Below are 12,671 nucleotides of genomic sequence, written 5' to 3'. Positions count from 1 at the left end.
AAGGAATTTGATCAATTTTGCTTTATATGTTGTTTTTTCTATTACATATTGCAAGATGTCCCACGTTGAAGCTGAGTCAGAAGATACTTCTGGAAAATCCCTGCCTGGTGCTGGAGCTACCAAAGCTAAGTGTATCTGCTGTAAACTTTTGGTATCTGTTACTCCAGCTGTTGTTTGTACTGTTTGTCATGACAAACTTGCTAATGCAGATAATATTTCCTTTAGTACTGTTACATTACCTGTTGCTGTTCCGTCAACATCTAATACTCAGAGTGTTCCTGATAACATAAGAGATTTTGTTTCTAAATCCATTAAGAAGGCTATGTCTGTTATTCCTCCTTCTAGTAAACGTAAAAAGTCTTTTAAAACTTCTCATTTTTCAGATGAATTTTTAAATGAACATCATCATTCTGATACTGATATTGGTTCTTCTGATTCAGAGGATTCTGTCTCAGAGGTTGATGCTGATAAATCTTCATATTTATTTAAAATGGAATTTATTCGTTCTTTACTTAAAGAAGTGCTAATTGCATTAGAAATTGAGGATTCTAGTCCTCTTGATACTAAATATAAACGTTTAGATAAGGTTTTTAAATCTCCTGTAGTTATTCCAGAAGTTGTTCCTGTTCCTGGTGCTATTTCTGAAGTAATTTCCAGGGAATGGAATAATTTGGGTAATTCTTTTACTCCTTCTAAACGTTTTAAGCAATTATATCCTGTGCCATCTGACAGATTAGAATTTTGGGACAAAATCCCTAAGGTTGATGGGGCTGTCTCTACTCTTGCTAAGCGTACTACTATTCCTACGGCAGATGGTACTTCCTTTAAGGATCCTTTAGATAGGAAAATTGAATCCTTTCTAAGAAAAGCTTACTTGTGTTCAGGTAATCTTCTTAGACCTGCTATATCTTTAGCGGATGTTGCTGCAGCTTCAACTTTTTGGTTAGAAGCTTTAGCGCAACAAGTAACAGATCATAATTCTCATAGCATTATTATTCTTCTACAACATGCTAATAATTTTATTTGTGATGCCATCTTTGATATCATTAGAGTTGATGTCAGGTATATGTCTCTAGCTATTTTAGCTAGAAGAGCTTTATGGCTTAAAACGTGGAATGCTGATATGTCTTCTAAGTCTACTCTGCTTTCCCTTTCTTTCCAGGGTAATAAATTATTTGGTTCTCAGTTGGATTCTATTATCTCAACTGTTACTGGAGGGAAAGGAACTTTTTTACCACAGGATAAAAAATCTAAAGGTAAATTTAGGTCTAATAATCGTTTTCGTTCCTTTCGTCACAACAAGGAACAAAAGCCTGATCCTTCATCCTCAGGAGCGGTATCAGTTTGGAAACCATCTCCAGTCTGGAATAAATCCAAGCCTTTTAGAAAACCGAAGCCAGCTCCCAAGTCCACATGAAGGTGCGGCCCTCATTCCAGCTCAGCTGGTAGGGGGCAGATTACGTTTTTTCAAAGAAATTTGGTTCAATTCCGTTCACAATCTCTGGATTCAGAACATTGTTTCAAAAGGGTACAGAATTGGCTTCAAGATAAGGCCTCCTGCAAAGAGATTTTTTCTTTCCCGTGTCCCAGTAAACCTAGCGAAGGCTCAAGCATTTCTGAAATGTGTTTCAGATCTAGAGTTGGCTGGAGTAATTATACCAGTTCCAGTTCTGGAACAGGGGCTGGGGTTTTATTCAAATCTCTTCATTGTACCAAAGAAGGAGAATTCCTTCAGACCAGTTCTGGATCTAAAAATATTGAATCGTTATGTAAGGATACCAACATTCAAAATGGTAACTGTAAGGACTATCCTGCCTTTTGTTCAGCAAGAGCATTATATGTCCACAATAGATTTACAGGATGCATATCTGCATATTCCGATTCATCCAGATCACTATCAGTTTCTGAGATTCTCTTTCCTAGACAAGCATTACCAGTTTGTGGCTCTACCGTTTGGCTTAGCTACAGCTCCAAGAATTTTTACAAAGGTTCTCGGTGCCCTTCTGTCTGTAATCAGAGAACAGGGTATTGTGGTATTTCCTTATTTGGACAATATCTTGGTACTTGCTCAGTCTTCACATTTAGCAGAATCTCATACGAATCAACTTGTGTTGTTTCTTCAAGATCATGGTTGGAGGATCAATTTACCAAAAAGTTAATTGATTCCTCAGACAAGGGTAACCTTTTTAGGTTTTCAGATAGATTCAGTGTCCATGACTCTGTCTTTGACAGACAAGAGACGTCTAAAGTTGATATCAGCTTGTCAAAACCTTCAGTGACAATCATTCCCTTCGGTAGCTTTATGCATGGAAATTCTAGGTCTTATGACTGCAGCATCGGACGCGATCCCCTTTGCTTGTTTTCACATGCGACCTCTTCAGCTCTGTATGCTGAACCAGTGGTGCAGGGATTACACAAAGATATCTCAATTAATTTCTTTAACACCGATTGTACGACACTCTCTGATGTGGTGGACAGATCACCATCGTTTAGTTCAGGGGGCTTCTTTTGTTCTTCCGACCTGGACTGTAATTTCAACAGATGCAAGTCTGACAGGTTGGGGAGCTGTTTGGGGGTCTCTGACAGCACAAGGGGTTTGGGAATCTCAGGAGGTGAGATAACCGATCAATATTTTGGAACTCCGTGCAATTTTCAGAGCTCTTCAGTCATGGCCTCTTCTAAAGAGAGAATCGTTCATTTGTTTTCAGACAGACAATGTCACAACTGTGGCATACATCAATCATCAAGGAGGGACTCACAGTCCTCTGGCTATGAAGGAAGTATCTCGAATTCTGGTATGGGCGGAATCCAGCTCCTGTCTAGTTTCTGCGGTTCATATCCCAGGTATAGACAATTGGGAAGCGGATTATCTCAGCCGCCAAACGTTACATCCGGGCGAATGGTCTCTTCACCCAGAGGTATTTCTTCAGATTGTTCAAATGTGGGGACTTCCAGAAATAGATCTGATGGCCTCTCATCTAAACAAGAAACTTCCCAGGTATCTGTCCAGATCCAGGGATCCTCAAGCGGAAGCAGTGGATGCATTGTCACTTCCTTGGAAGTATCATCCTGCCTATATCTTTCCGCCTCTAGTTCTTCTTCCAAGAGTAATCTCCAAGATTCTGAAGGAATGCTCGTTTGTTCTGCTGGTAGCTCCAGCATGGCCTCACAGGTTTTGGTATGCGGATCTTGTCCGGATGGCCTCTTGCCAACCGTGGACTCTTCCGTTAAGGCCAGACCTTCTGTCGCAAGGTCCTTTTTTCCATCAGGATCTCAAATCCTTAAATTTAAAGGTATGGAGATTGAACGCTTGATTCTTAGTCAAAGAGGTTTCTCTGACTCTGTGATTAATACTATGTTACAGGCTCGTAAATCTGTATCTAGGGAGATATATTATAGAGTCTGGAAGACTTATATTTCTTGGTGTCTTTCTCATCATTTTTCCTGGCATTCTTTTAGAATTCCGAGAATTTTACAGTTTCTTCAGGATGGTTTGGATAAAGGTTTGTCTGCAAGTTCCTTGAAAGGACAAATCTCTGCTCTTTCTGTTCTTTTTCACAGAAAGATTGCTAATCTTCCTGATATTCATTGTTTTGTACAAGCTTTGGTTCGTATAAAACCTGTCATTAAGTCAATTTCTCCTCCTTGGAGTTTGAATTTGGTTCTGGGGGCTCTTCAAGCTCCTCCGTTTGAACCTATGCATTTGTTGGACATCAAATTACTTTCTTGGAAAGTTTTGTTCCTTTTTGCTATCTCTTCTGCCAGACGAGTTTCTGAATTATCTGCTCTTTCTTGTGAGTCTCCTTTTCTGATTTTTCATCAGGATAAGGCGGTGTTGCGAACTTCTTTTAAATTTTTACCTAAGGTTGTGAATTCTAACAACATTAGTAGAGAAATTGTGGTTCCTTCATTGTGTCCTAATCCTAAGAATTCTAAGGAGAGATCATTGCATTCTTTGGATGTTGTTAGAGCTTTGAAATATTATGTTGAAGCTACTAAGAATTTCCGAAAGACTTCTAGTCTATTTGTTATCTTTTCCGGTTCTAGGAAAGGTCAGAAGGCCTCTGCCATTTCTTTGGCATCTTGGTTGAAATCTTTAATTCATCATGCTTATGTCGAGTCAGGTAAAACTCCGCCTCAAAGGATTACAGCTCATTCTACTAGGTCAGTTTCTACTTCCTGGGCGTTTAGGAATGAAGCTTTGTTTGATCAGATTTGCAAAGCAGCAACTTGGTCTTCTTTGCATACTTTTACTAAATTCTACCATTTTGATGTGTTTTCTTCTTCTGAAGCTGTTTTTGGTAGAAAAGTACTTCAGGCAGCTGTTTCAGTTTGAATCTTCTGCTTATAATTTAAACTTTATTTTGGGTGTAAATTATTTTTCAGCGGAATTGGCTGTCTTTATTTTATCCCTCACTCTCTAGTGACTCTTGCGTGGAAAGATCCACATCTTGGGTAGTCATTATCCCATACGTCACTAGCTCATGGACTCTTGCTAATTACATGAAAGAAAACATAATTTATGTAAGAACTTACCTGATAAATTCATTTCTTTCATATTAGCAAGAGTCCATGAGGCCCACCCTTCTTTGTGGTGGTTAGGATTTTTTTGTATAAAGCACAATTATTCCAATTCCTTATTTTTTATGCTTTCGCACTTTTTTCTTATCACCCCACTTCTTGGCTATTCGTTAAACTGATTTGTGGGTGTGGTGAGGGGTGTATTTATAGGCATTTTGAGGTTTGGGAAACTTTGCCCCTCCTGGTAGGAATGTATATCCCATACGTCACTAGCTCATGGACTCTTGCTAATATTAAAGAAATGAATTTATCAGGTAAGTTCTTACATAAATTATGTTTTTTGGATTTGTATTTAAAAAAAGGGAGACTGACCATCTTCCTTTGGTTAAAGCACCCCACCTAGGCTAAGGTGTACTCATGCCAGTGTAATGGAGTTGTATATATAAAGCCAGGGAGTCTCATTCTATTATAATAAGAGAAAAAGTAGGAATGATTTAGCCCATAAAGGCAAAGTACAGACAACATTGGTACACCTAGTAAGTTGGTGACTGGCTAAGATGAATATGGCCATATTGTGTGATTAAGAACCCAATTTTAATATAAAGGCAAAGGTGTTTCATGCATTCAATGTATATATTAGAGCCTTTTCTAATTTTACACTTTGCCTTATACTATATCTGTTTTAACCCTTTTAAAACATTTTTATTAATGTTACTAAGATATATTTTCTTAAAAAATAAACAAATAAATAAATAAATATATATATATGTGTGTAATACTTTATTCTAATGTGCTTTACATGTGTTTGGTGAACATTTTTTTAACCCTTACAATTTACTTCAGGTCTAATGTTGTTCTAAATATTCTAGCAGACTTTCGGCTTCTGCTCGAGCGTGAACTATCTTTCAACTTGTAATACCAGTGCAATTTAGTGGGGTTGTGATATCCATTGAAAGTAATGGTTGTGCTAGAGCAAAGTTTGCTGCGCTAATCCTTCTCTGGTTAAGATGCTTTAGCATGGACTTGTAATAAAAAAAATTGTGCACTAATGGTATCATGGTCAATTGAAATTGTTATCTGGTAATCTGGCCCTAAATATTGCATACATACTGTATCATACATTATACACACATATATAATATACCCACAATCTCTCAGGTTATATAGGTTTCTTATAAAGTTTTTGTTGTTGTTCTTTATTAACAATGGTGATAACATACACAGTAAATATTTAGGTATCCTATGGGATTTTCATGGGCATTCCCTGAGAATAACCTGTATTATAATGAGGAAACATCACCAGGAATTTCTTAAACAATATCTGACAGTTTAGGGGAACCTTTTCACACATACCTGTCTTGCAACCCTTTCAGTGGCAAGGACAGAGATGGTAAAAAATCTACTGCAGGTGCTGTGAAACTTTACATATCTATTATTTAAACTATTACCAAACCATTTACTATCACTTATTACTGAGTAACCTTTAGGGGCTCAAAATGTTTTTTTGCACCAGGGCTACAGAGCCCACTTTTTCATAACATTTTATCTGGGGGGTACTTGGTGAGACTGAAATGAGAAATTCTTGCGAACCTGATGATACCTTGAACATCGGGCCCTTAGTATTATAGGGAAAGGTGATAACATCATTACAATATACTTTTTTTGCAAAGGACATTCAATAATGAAGTGGATTCCTTTTTCTGTTAGTTGAAAATGATATGTACAATTGAAAATAATGTTATAGTGCTCTGTAATTGCCATAGTTTTTAGCATATTTTAAGCAAGAAATATTTTTGTTAAAGGGACACTAAAGACAACATTAAACTTTCATGTTTTTAACAGAGCATGGAGTTTTAAAAGACTTTCTAGTTTACTTTCATCATCAAATTGTACAGTCTTTTTATATGCACACTTTCTGAGGTACCTGCTCATACTGATCATGTACTAGAGTTCATAGTGCATATATGAGTTGGTGATTGGCTGATGGCTATTTTTGGGAAAAAAGGTTAAATGAAAGATATTTAAATTACAAGTGAAATTAGTAGGAAGTGCATGATTATGTACAACTGAGCCTTAAGACTGGCTGATGGGGACTATTTCTATAGAAAGGGTTGGTTTAATTATCACAGAAACATAAAAAAAACACAAAACTTTTTTATTCTGAAAAAATTATTGCATGATTAGGGAGCACAAGGATAAGCAAACACATAATCATAGTACTGTATTGACCTTAGGGCGTGAGTCTCTACAATCTTTGGAAATTGCCTGGCCTGACACATTTATTGTTTTTTTTATATATATATACTGTATGTGGATTACAGTGTATAATAAAATGTAGCCCTTCCACATCTATTGCCTAAAAGCTTACAGTCTGTTTTCCCTCATAGAGACTTAATGAATAAAGGAATTAGCCATTAAATAGACTTGAAGTCTGATGGATGCAGATATTGAGTAAGATCTTTAATTATGTTACAAATATTTGCAGCAGCAATGATAGACACCTGCAACCTTAACAATGGGTCAAAATCCATGCTTTTTGTTAAGTAAATATCACCATAGTGACAGCTTACAAGTAATTACACTTCATTATTTTTACTTCGCTTCTCAAAAGGTCTATTCCAGCAGCATCACAACCCAATATGTTATTTATTTCAACCAGTTGCCATACCCATGCAAACCCTTTTTTCATTAAAGCGATGATAAATAACATTTGTAGAAACATACCTGTAGAACTCAAGTACCATTTACATCTAAACCACTATAATATGTTTTGCATTTGAGATTTTATATACTAAAACATTATCTTTTATTCTTCTGCCATTTTTTATTCTTGTCTCTTCTCCCTTCCATTTCCTTTTCTTTAGTGTAGTGAGTACAGGGAGCCGTTGGACAACAATTTTCATTGGGGAAACAACATCTGTAAACTAGCATGCCTGTGTCAGTTTATTCAGGAACGCCTGCAAATTACAATCATTGAGCCATGTGGCAACACTCAGGATTGGGGGATGCAACAAAAACCACCCGGTGGAAAGAAAAACTTCCAAGGGGCAGGTGAAGCAATAAAAAGTAATGTGATAGTAAAAAATAAATTAGAATAATTATAAGCAGTTTACATAGAAAAAACATGCATTTCACATACCAAACTATCATTAAATAGTAAGCAATTACTCTAACTTTACTATTCTTTTAAGCCTGCCATGACGTAGTATAACTATCTCATAAGGCAAGATGTAAGGCCACACAAAGTGAAATGTTTAACATAAATGATTGATAACTGTAGTACCTATGTTATGTGGGTGCCAGGGCTTAAAAGTCCCATAGATTGAGAATATGATCCATCACAGATCTCTTTACAATAATGTCTAATTATGACATGACCACCACCATAATAAAATCTAATCATAACTGCCTATCCTAATAATCCATAACCACGATTCTTCCTACAGGTCTCAATATAAATCAAATTACCAGATTCCCAACAGGCTTTTCCTAAAGGATCCCTAAACCCACCCAAAACAAACAAAGTACAACCCATAACTGATTGCCCATAAAATCTCTCCAACCGCCATTTACTACATATTTTGGGCGAGTATACAAGTCGAGCGTGATTTAACTTTTGTGTTCTTCGGGTTTGCGCTCGTATTATGAGTTGAAAGTAAACTGTTTTGCTCACGTGCTAACCAGACAAGTGCAAAAAGCTGAAGTTAGATTATCACGTGCATGTTCACATATTCCCCCATAGAAGTCAATGGAGAAAACAAAAGTGGAAAAAAACCTAACACCCAACTCTCGTACAAACCCAATTGCATATTCTCATGTGCACTAACCCGACATGAAAATATGAACTTTTCACATACAAATGTTCTTCAAACAGAAGAATATGTTCTATTTATTCATAAATAAATATTTCTACATATATCTGATGTTTTTCTTGTGAAAATATATATCTATACAGTATCCCCTCACATTTTTGTAAATATTTTATTATATATTTTCATGTGACAACACTGAAGAAATTACACTTTACTACAATGTAAAGTAGTGAGTGTTTAGCCTGTATAACAGTATAAATTTGCTGTCCCCTTAAAAGAACTCAACACACAGCCATTAATGTCTAAACCGTTGTCAACAAATGTGAGTACACCCCTAAGTGGAAATGTCCAAATAGGACCCAAAGTGTCAATATTTTGTGTGGCCACCATTATTTTCCAGCACTGCCTTAACCTTCTTGTGGCATGGAGTTCACCAGAGCTTCACAGGTTTCCACTGGAGTCCTCTTCCACTCTTCTATGACAAAATCACAGAGCTGGTGGATGTTAGAGACCTTGTGCTCCCCCGCCTTCCATTTGAGGATGCCCCACAGATGCTCAATAGGGTTTAGGTCTGGAGACATGCTTGGCCAGTCCATCACCTTTACCCTCAGCTTCTTTAGCAAGGCAGTGGTCATCTTGGAGGTGTATTTGGGGTCATTATCATTTTGGAATACTGCCCTGCGGCCCAGTCTCCGAAGGGAGGGTATCATGCTCTGCTTCAGTATGTTACAGTACATGTTGGCATTCATGGTTCCCTCAATGAACTGTAGCTCTCCAGTGCTGGCAGCACTCATACAGGCCCAGACCATGACACTCCCACCACCATGCTTGACTGTATACTGTAGGCAAGATACACTTGTCTTTGTACTCCTCACCTGGTTGCTGCCACACACGCTTGACACCATCTAAACCAAATACGTTTATCTTGGTCTCATCAGACCACAGGACATAGTTACAGTAATCCATGTCCTTAGTCTGATTGTCTTCAGCAAACTGTTTGTGGGCTTTCTTGTGCAACATCTTTAGAAGGCTTTTATTCTGGGACGACAGCCATGCAGACCAATTTGATGTAGTGTGCAGCGTATGGTTTGAGCACTGACAGGCTGACCCCACACCCCTTCAACCTCTGCAGCAATGCTGGCAGCATTCATACTTTTATTTCCCAAAGACAACCTCTGGATATGATACTGAGCATGTGCACTCAACTTCTTTGGTCGACCATGGTGAGGCCTGTTCTGAAAGCCCACAAACAGTTTGCTGAAGACAAGCAGACTAAGGACATGGATTACTGGAACCATGACCTGTGGTCCGATGAGACCAAGATAAACTTATTTGGTTCAGATGGTGTCAAGCATGTGTAGCGGCAATGCTATAAAGTTTCACTTGTTTTCACCTTGATACTAGTATTTGTATATATGATATAGACAATAAGCGCAGGATGAATTGTACCTACTTTATCATTAACCCATGTCTGTGGAGTTTACATATATTGCAGTGTGCATAAATTAACATATGCCTGTAGTAAAAGGAGTTAATGCTCCTTGTGTATTTATTCAGACTGTTGCACTGATTATTAACAGACACTGTTATGTAAAAAATCTGCTAGGATTGAATATTAAAGATTATAATCATAGGTTTGTCGTTGTATCATAAATGTATCACTAGTATCTAACACAAGTATAGACATAATACCCTTGGACAGTAATAGTCACTAAAAATGAGTATCAATTATACTTTAGCTAGTCAATACGTGTGATTGTGTGTATATTTAGTAAGGTTTGAGTGTTGTGAATATCCGATCTTAAACCACTTATATATTATGCCCTGATGTTCTGCCGGTTCTAAAGTATGAGCCGTATGGTATTAGCACAGAGAACCAGAATGTCTTAAGGTAGCATACTGTTAATGTGGTTAATATGTGAATACCAGACTTTTCGATATGCTTATATATTCTGCCCTATTGTACTGCCGGTTCTAAAGTGAGCCGTACGGTGTTCGCACCAAGAGCCAGAATTGTTCAAGGTAGCATAAAGTTAATGTAATTAATATTTGAATACCAGATTCTAGGATACACTTGTATGTTCTGCATAAAAAAGAAGATAAAAGAAGGCGCCAACATAGTGCGGTTACCAATGAGATGGGACAAGCAATGTTCTGCCCTGCTGGGATGACGGTTCTCAAGTATGAGTCGTAAAGTATTAGCACTGAGAAATAAAGCTCCCCAGACTAGCACATTGTAATATGATAAGTCAATTATATTATATATATATATTATTATGTTTCAAAGGTGAGCGCGCTGCTCACTTACTGGCTCTTAAGAGGAAGTAAATCCCACCCTCCTGGTGACGTCTTCCTGGGTTCCCCAATCAATGAGCAGCAGACGGCTAAGTGTAAGCTAATTGGGTAGTTCCGGAATGACCTGCAGTTGTTATGGAGACAGGTACACCAGACGTCACCAGGAGGGTGGGATTTACTTCCTCTTAAGAGCCAGTAAAGTGAGCGGAGCGCTCACCTTTGAAAAAGCCGTTAGGGCGAAACATGTTAGGGATGTTAGGGAATTGGTGAGGAGTCCTGGAGCTCCTGTGTTTTTAAATGCCTCAGTTAACTTTGCTTACTATGTTGGTTGTCTTACGATAATTTACCCTGACAATTTAAGTAGTGTTATCTGCTTTTCTGTCATATAATTGACTTATCATATTACAATGTGCTAGTCTGGGGAGCTTTATTTCTCAGTGCTAATACTTTACGACTCATACTTGAGAACCGTCATCACAGCAGGGCAGAACATACAAGTGTATCCTAGAATCTGGTATTCACATATTAATTACATTAACTTTATGCTACCTTGAGCAATTCTGGCTCTTGGTGCGAACACTGTACGGCTCACTTTAGAACTGGCAGTACATTAGGGCAGAATATATAAGCATATCGAAAAGTCTGGTATTCACATATTAACCACATTAACAGTATGCTACCTTAAGACATTCTGGTTCTCTGTGCTACTACCATACGGCTCATACTTTAGAACCGGCAGAAAATCAGGGCATAATATATAAGTGGTTTAAGATCAGATATTCACAACACTCAAACCTTACTAAATATACACACAATCACACGTATTGACTAGCTAAAGTATAATTGATACTCATTTTTAGTGACTATTACAGTCCAAGAGTATTATGTCAATACTTGTGTTAGATACTAGTGATACATTTATGATACAACGGCAAACCTATGATTATAATCTTTAATATTCAAGCCTAGCAGGTTTTTTGCATAACAGTGTCTGTTAATAATCAGTGCCGCAGTCTGAATAAATACACAAGGAGCATTAACTCCTTTTACTATAGGCATATGTTAATTTATGCACACTGCAATATATGTAAACTCCACAGACAAGGGTTAATGATAAAGTAGGTACAATTCATCCTGCGCTTATTGTCTATATCATATATACAAATTCTAGTACCAAGGTGACAACAAGTGAAACTTTATAGCGTTTGGGAAATACCAGCTAAGAAGTCTTAACCATATGTCAGTGTATTTATCACTTACAAATCGACCGGTGTTAATAAATACCAATAACCTTTGAGTCGAAGTGGATGCCTGACTACACACTTAACTTTTAGACTCTGAGTAATTTGCCTTAAGTTTTATACCATTATTAGCCTTTGAGCTTAATTCTTGAAAAATAAACATTTTTAGGCATAATAGCGAGAACAGTCAGTTATACACCACCAATTATAGGAGCTAATAAATGGTTCATCCTTTACTGCCCAGTAATAATAATTAGCCATAATTAACTCTAGTAGTTTACTCTGTTGCGCTGTGGAACTTATAGAGCGCCACCATTCAGCATTAGGAGTTAGGATATAGTGTACAGTCAAACCCTAAAATTATAAGGGGAATTATTTATTGAAATTTATTTAGATTCCCCCAATATAGTTTGACACTCACTTACATACTATATCTTACAGTACAGTGTATTTCATCACGACTGAAATACACTATTAACTCCTGACATATCCAATAATTGCAGGTCACAATCATTTCAGACAGGGTAATCCTTTCATGCCATACAACCAACATTAATTAGAGACACTTAATTTCTTAAGCTTCTGAGTGTGTTTTTAAATTTGTATGTAATTATGTTTTAACGTCGAGCAAACTTGCACACTTACACATTGCAGCTACCTCAGTTGCCACAATCCAACAGTGATACTCATATATGGTTTAAATAAATTTCTTCTTATTAACCCGTTGAGTGCTATATATGTAGTCTTTTCTAGTAGAGGTCTCTCTACTTTTTTTGCTTCTTTGAACTCCTAACTACGTAGC

The sequence above is a fragment of the Bombina bombina genome, chromosome 1, assembly GCF_027579735.1.
Source record: "Bombina bombina isolate aBomBom1 chromosome 1, aBomBom1.pri, whole genome shotgun sequence".
Lineage (NCBI taxonomy): Eukaryota > Metazoa > Chordata > Amphibia > Anura > Bombinatoridae > Bombina > Bombina bombina.
Note: the sequence above shows the minus strand (reverse complement) of the source record.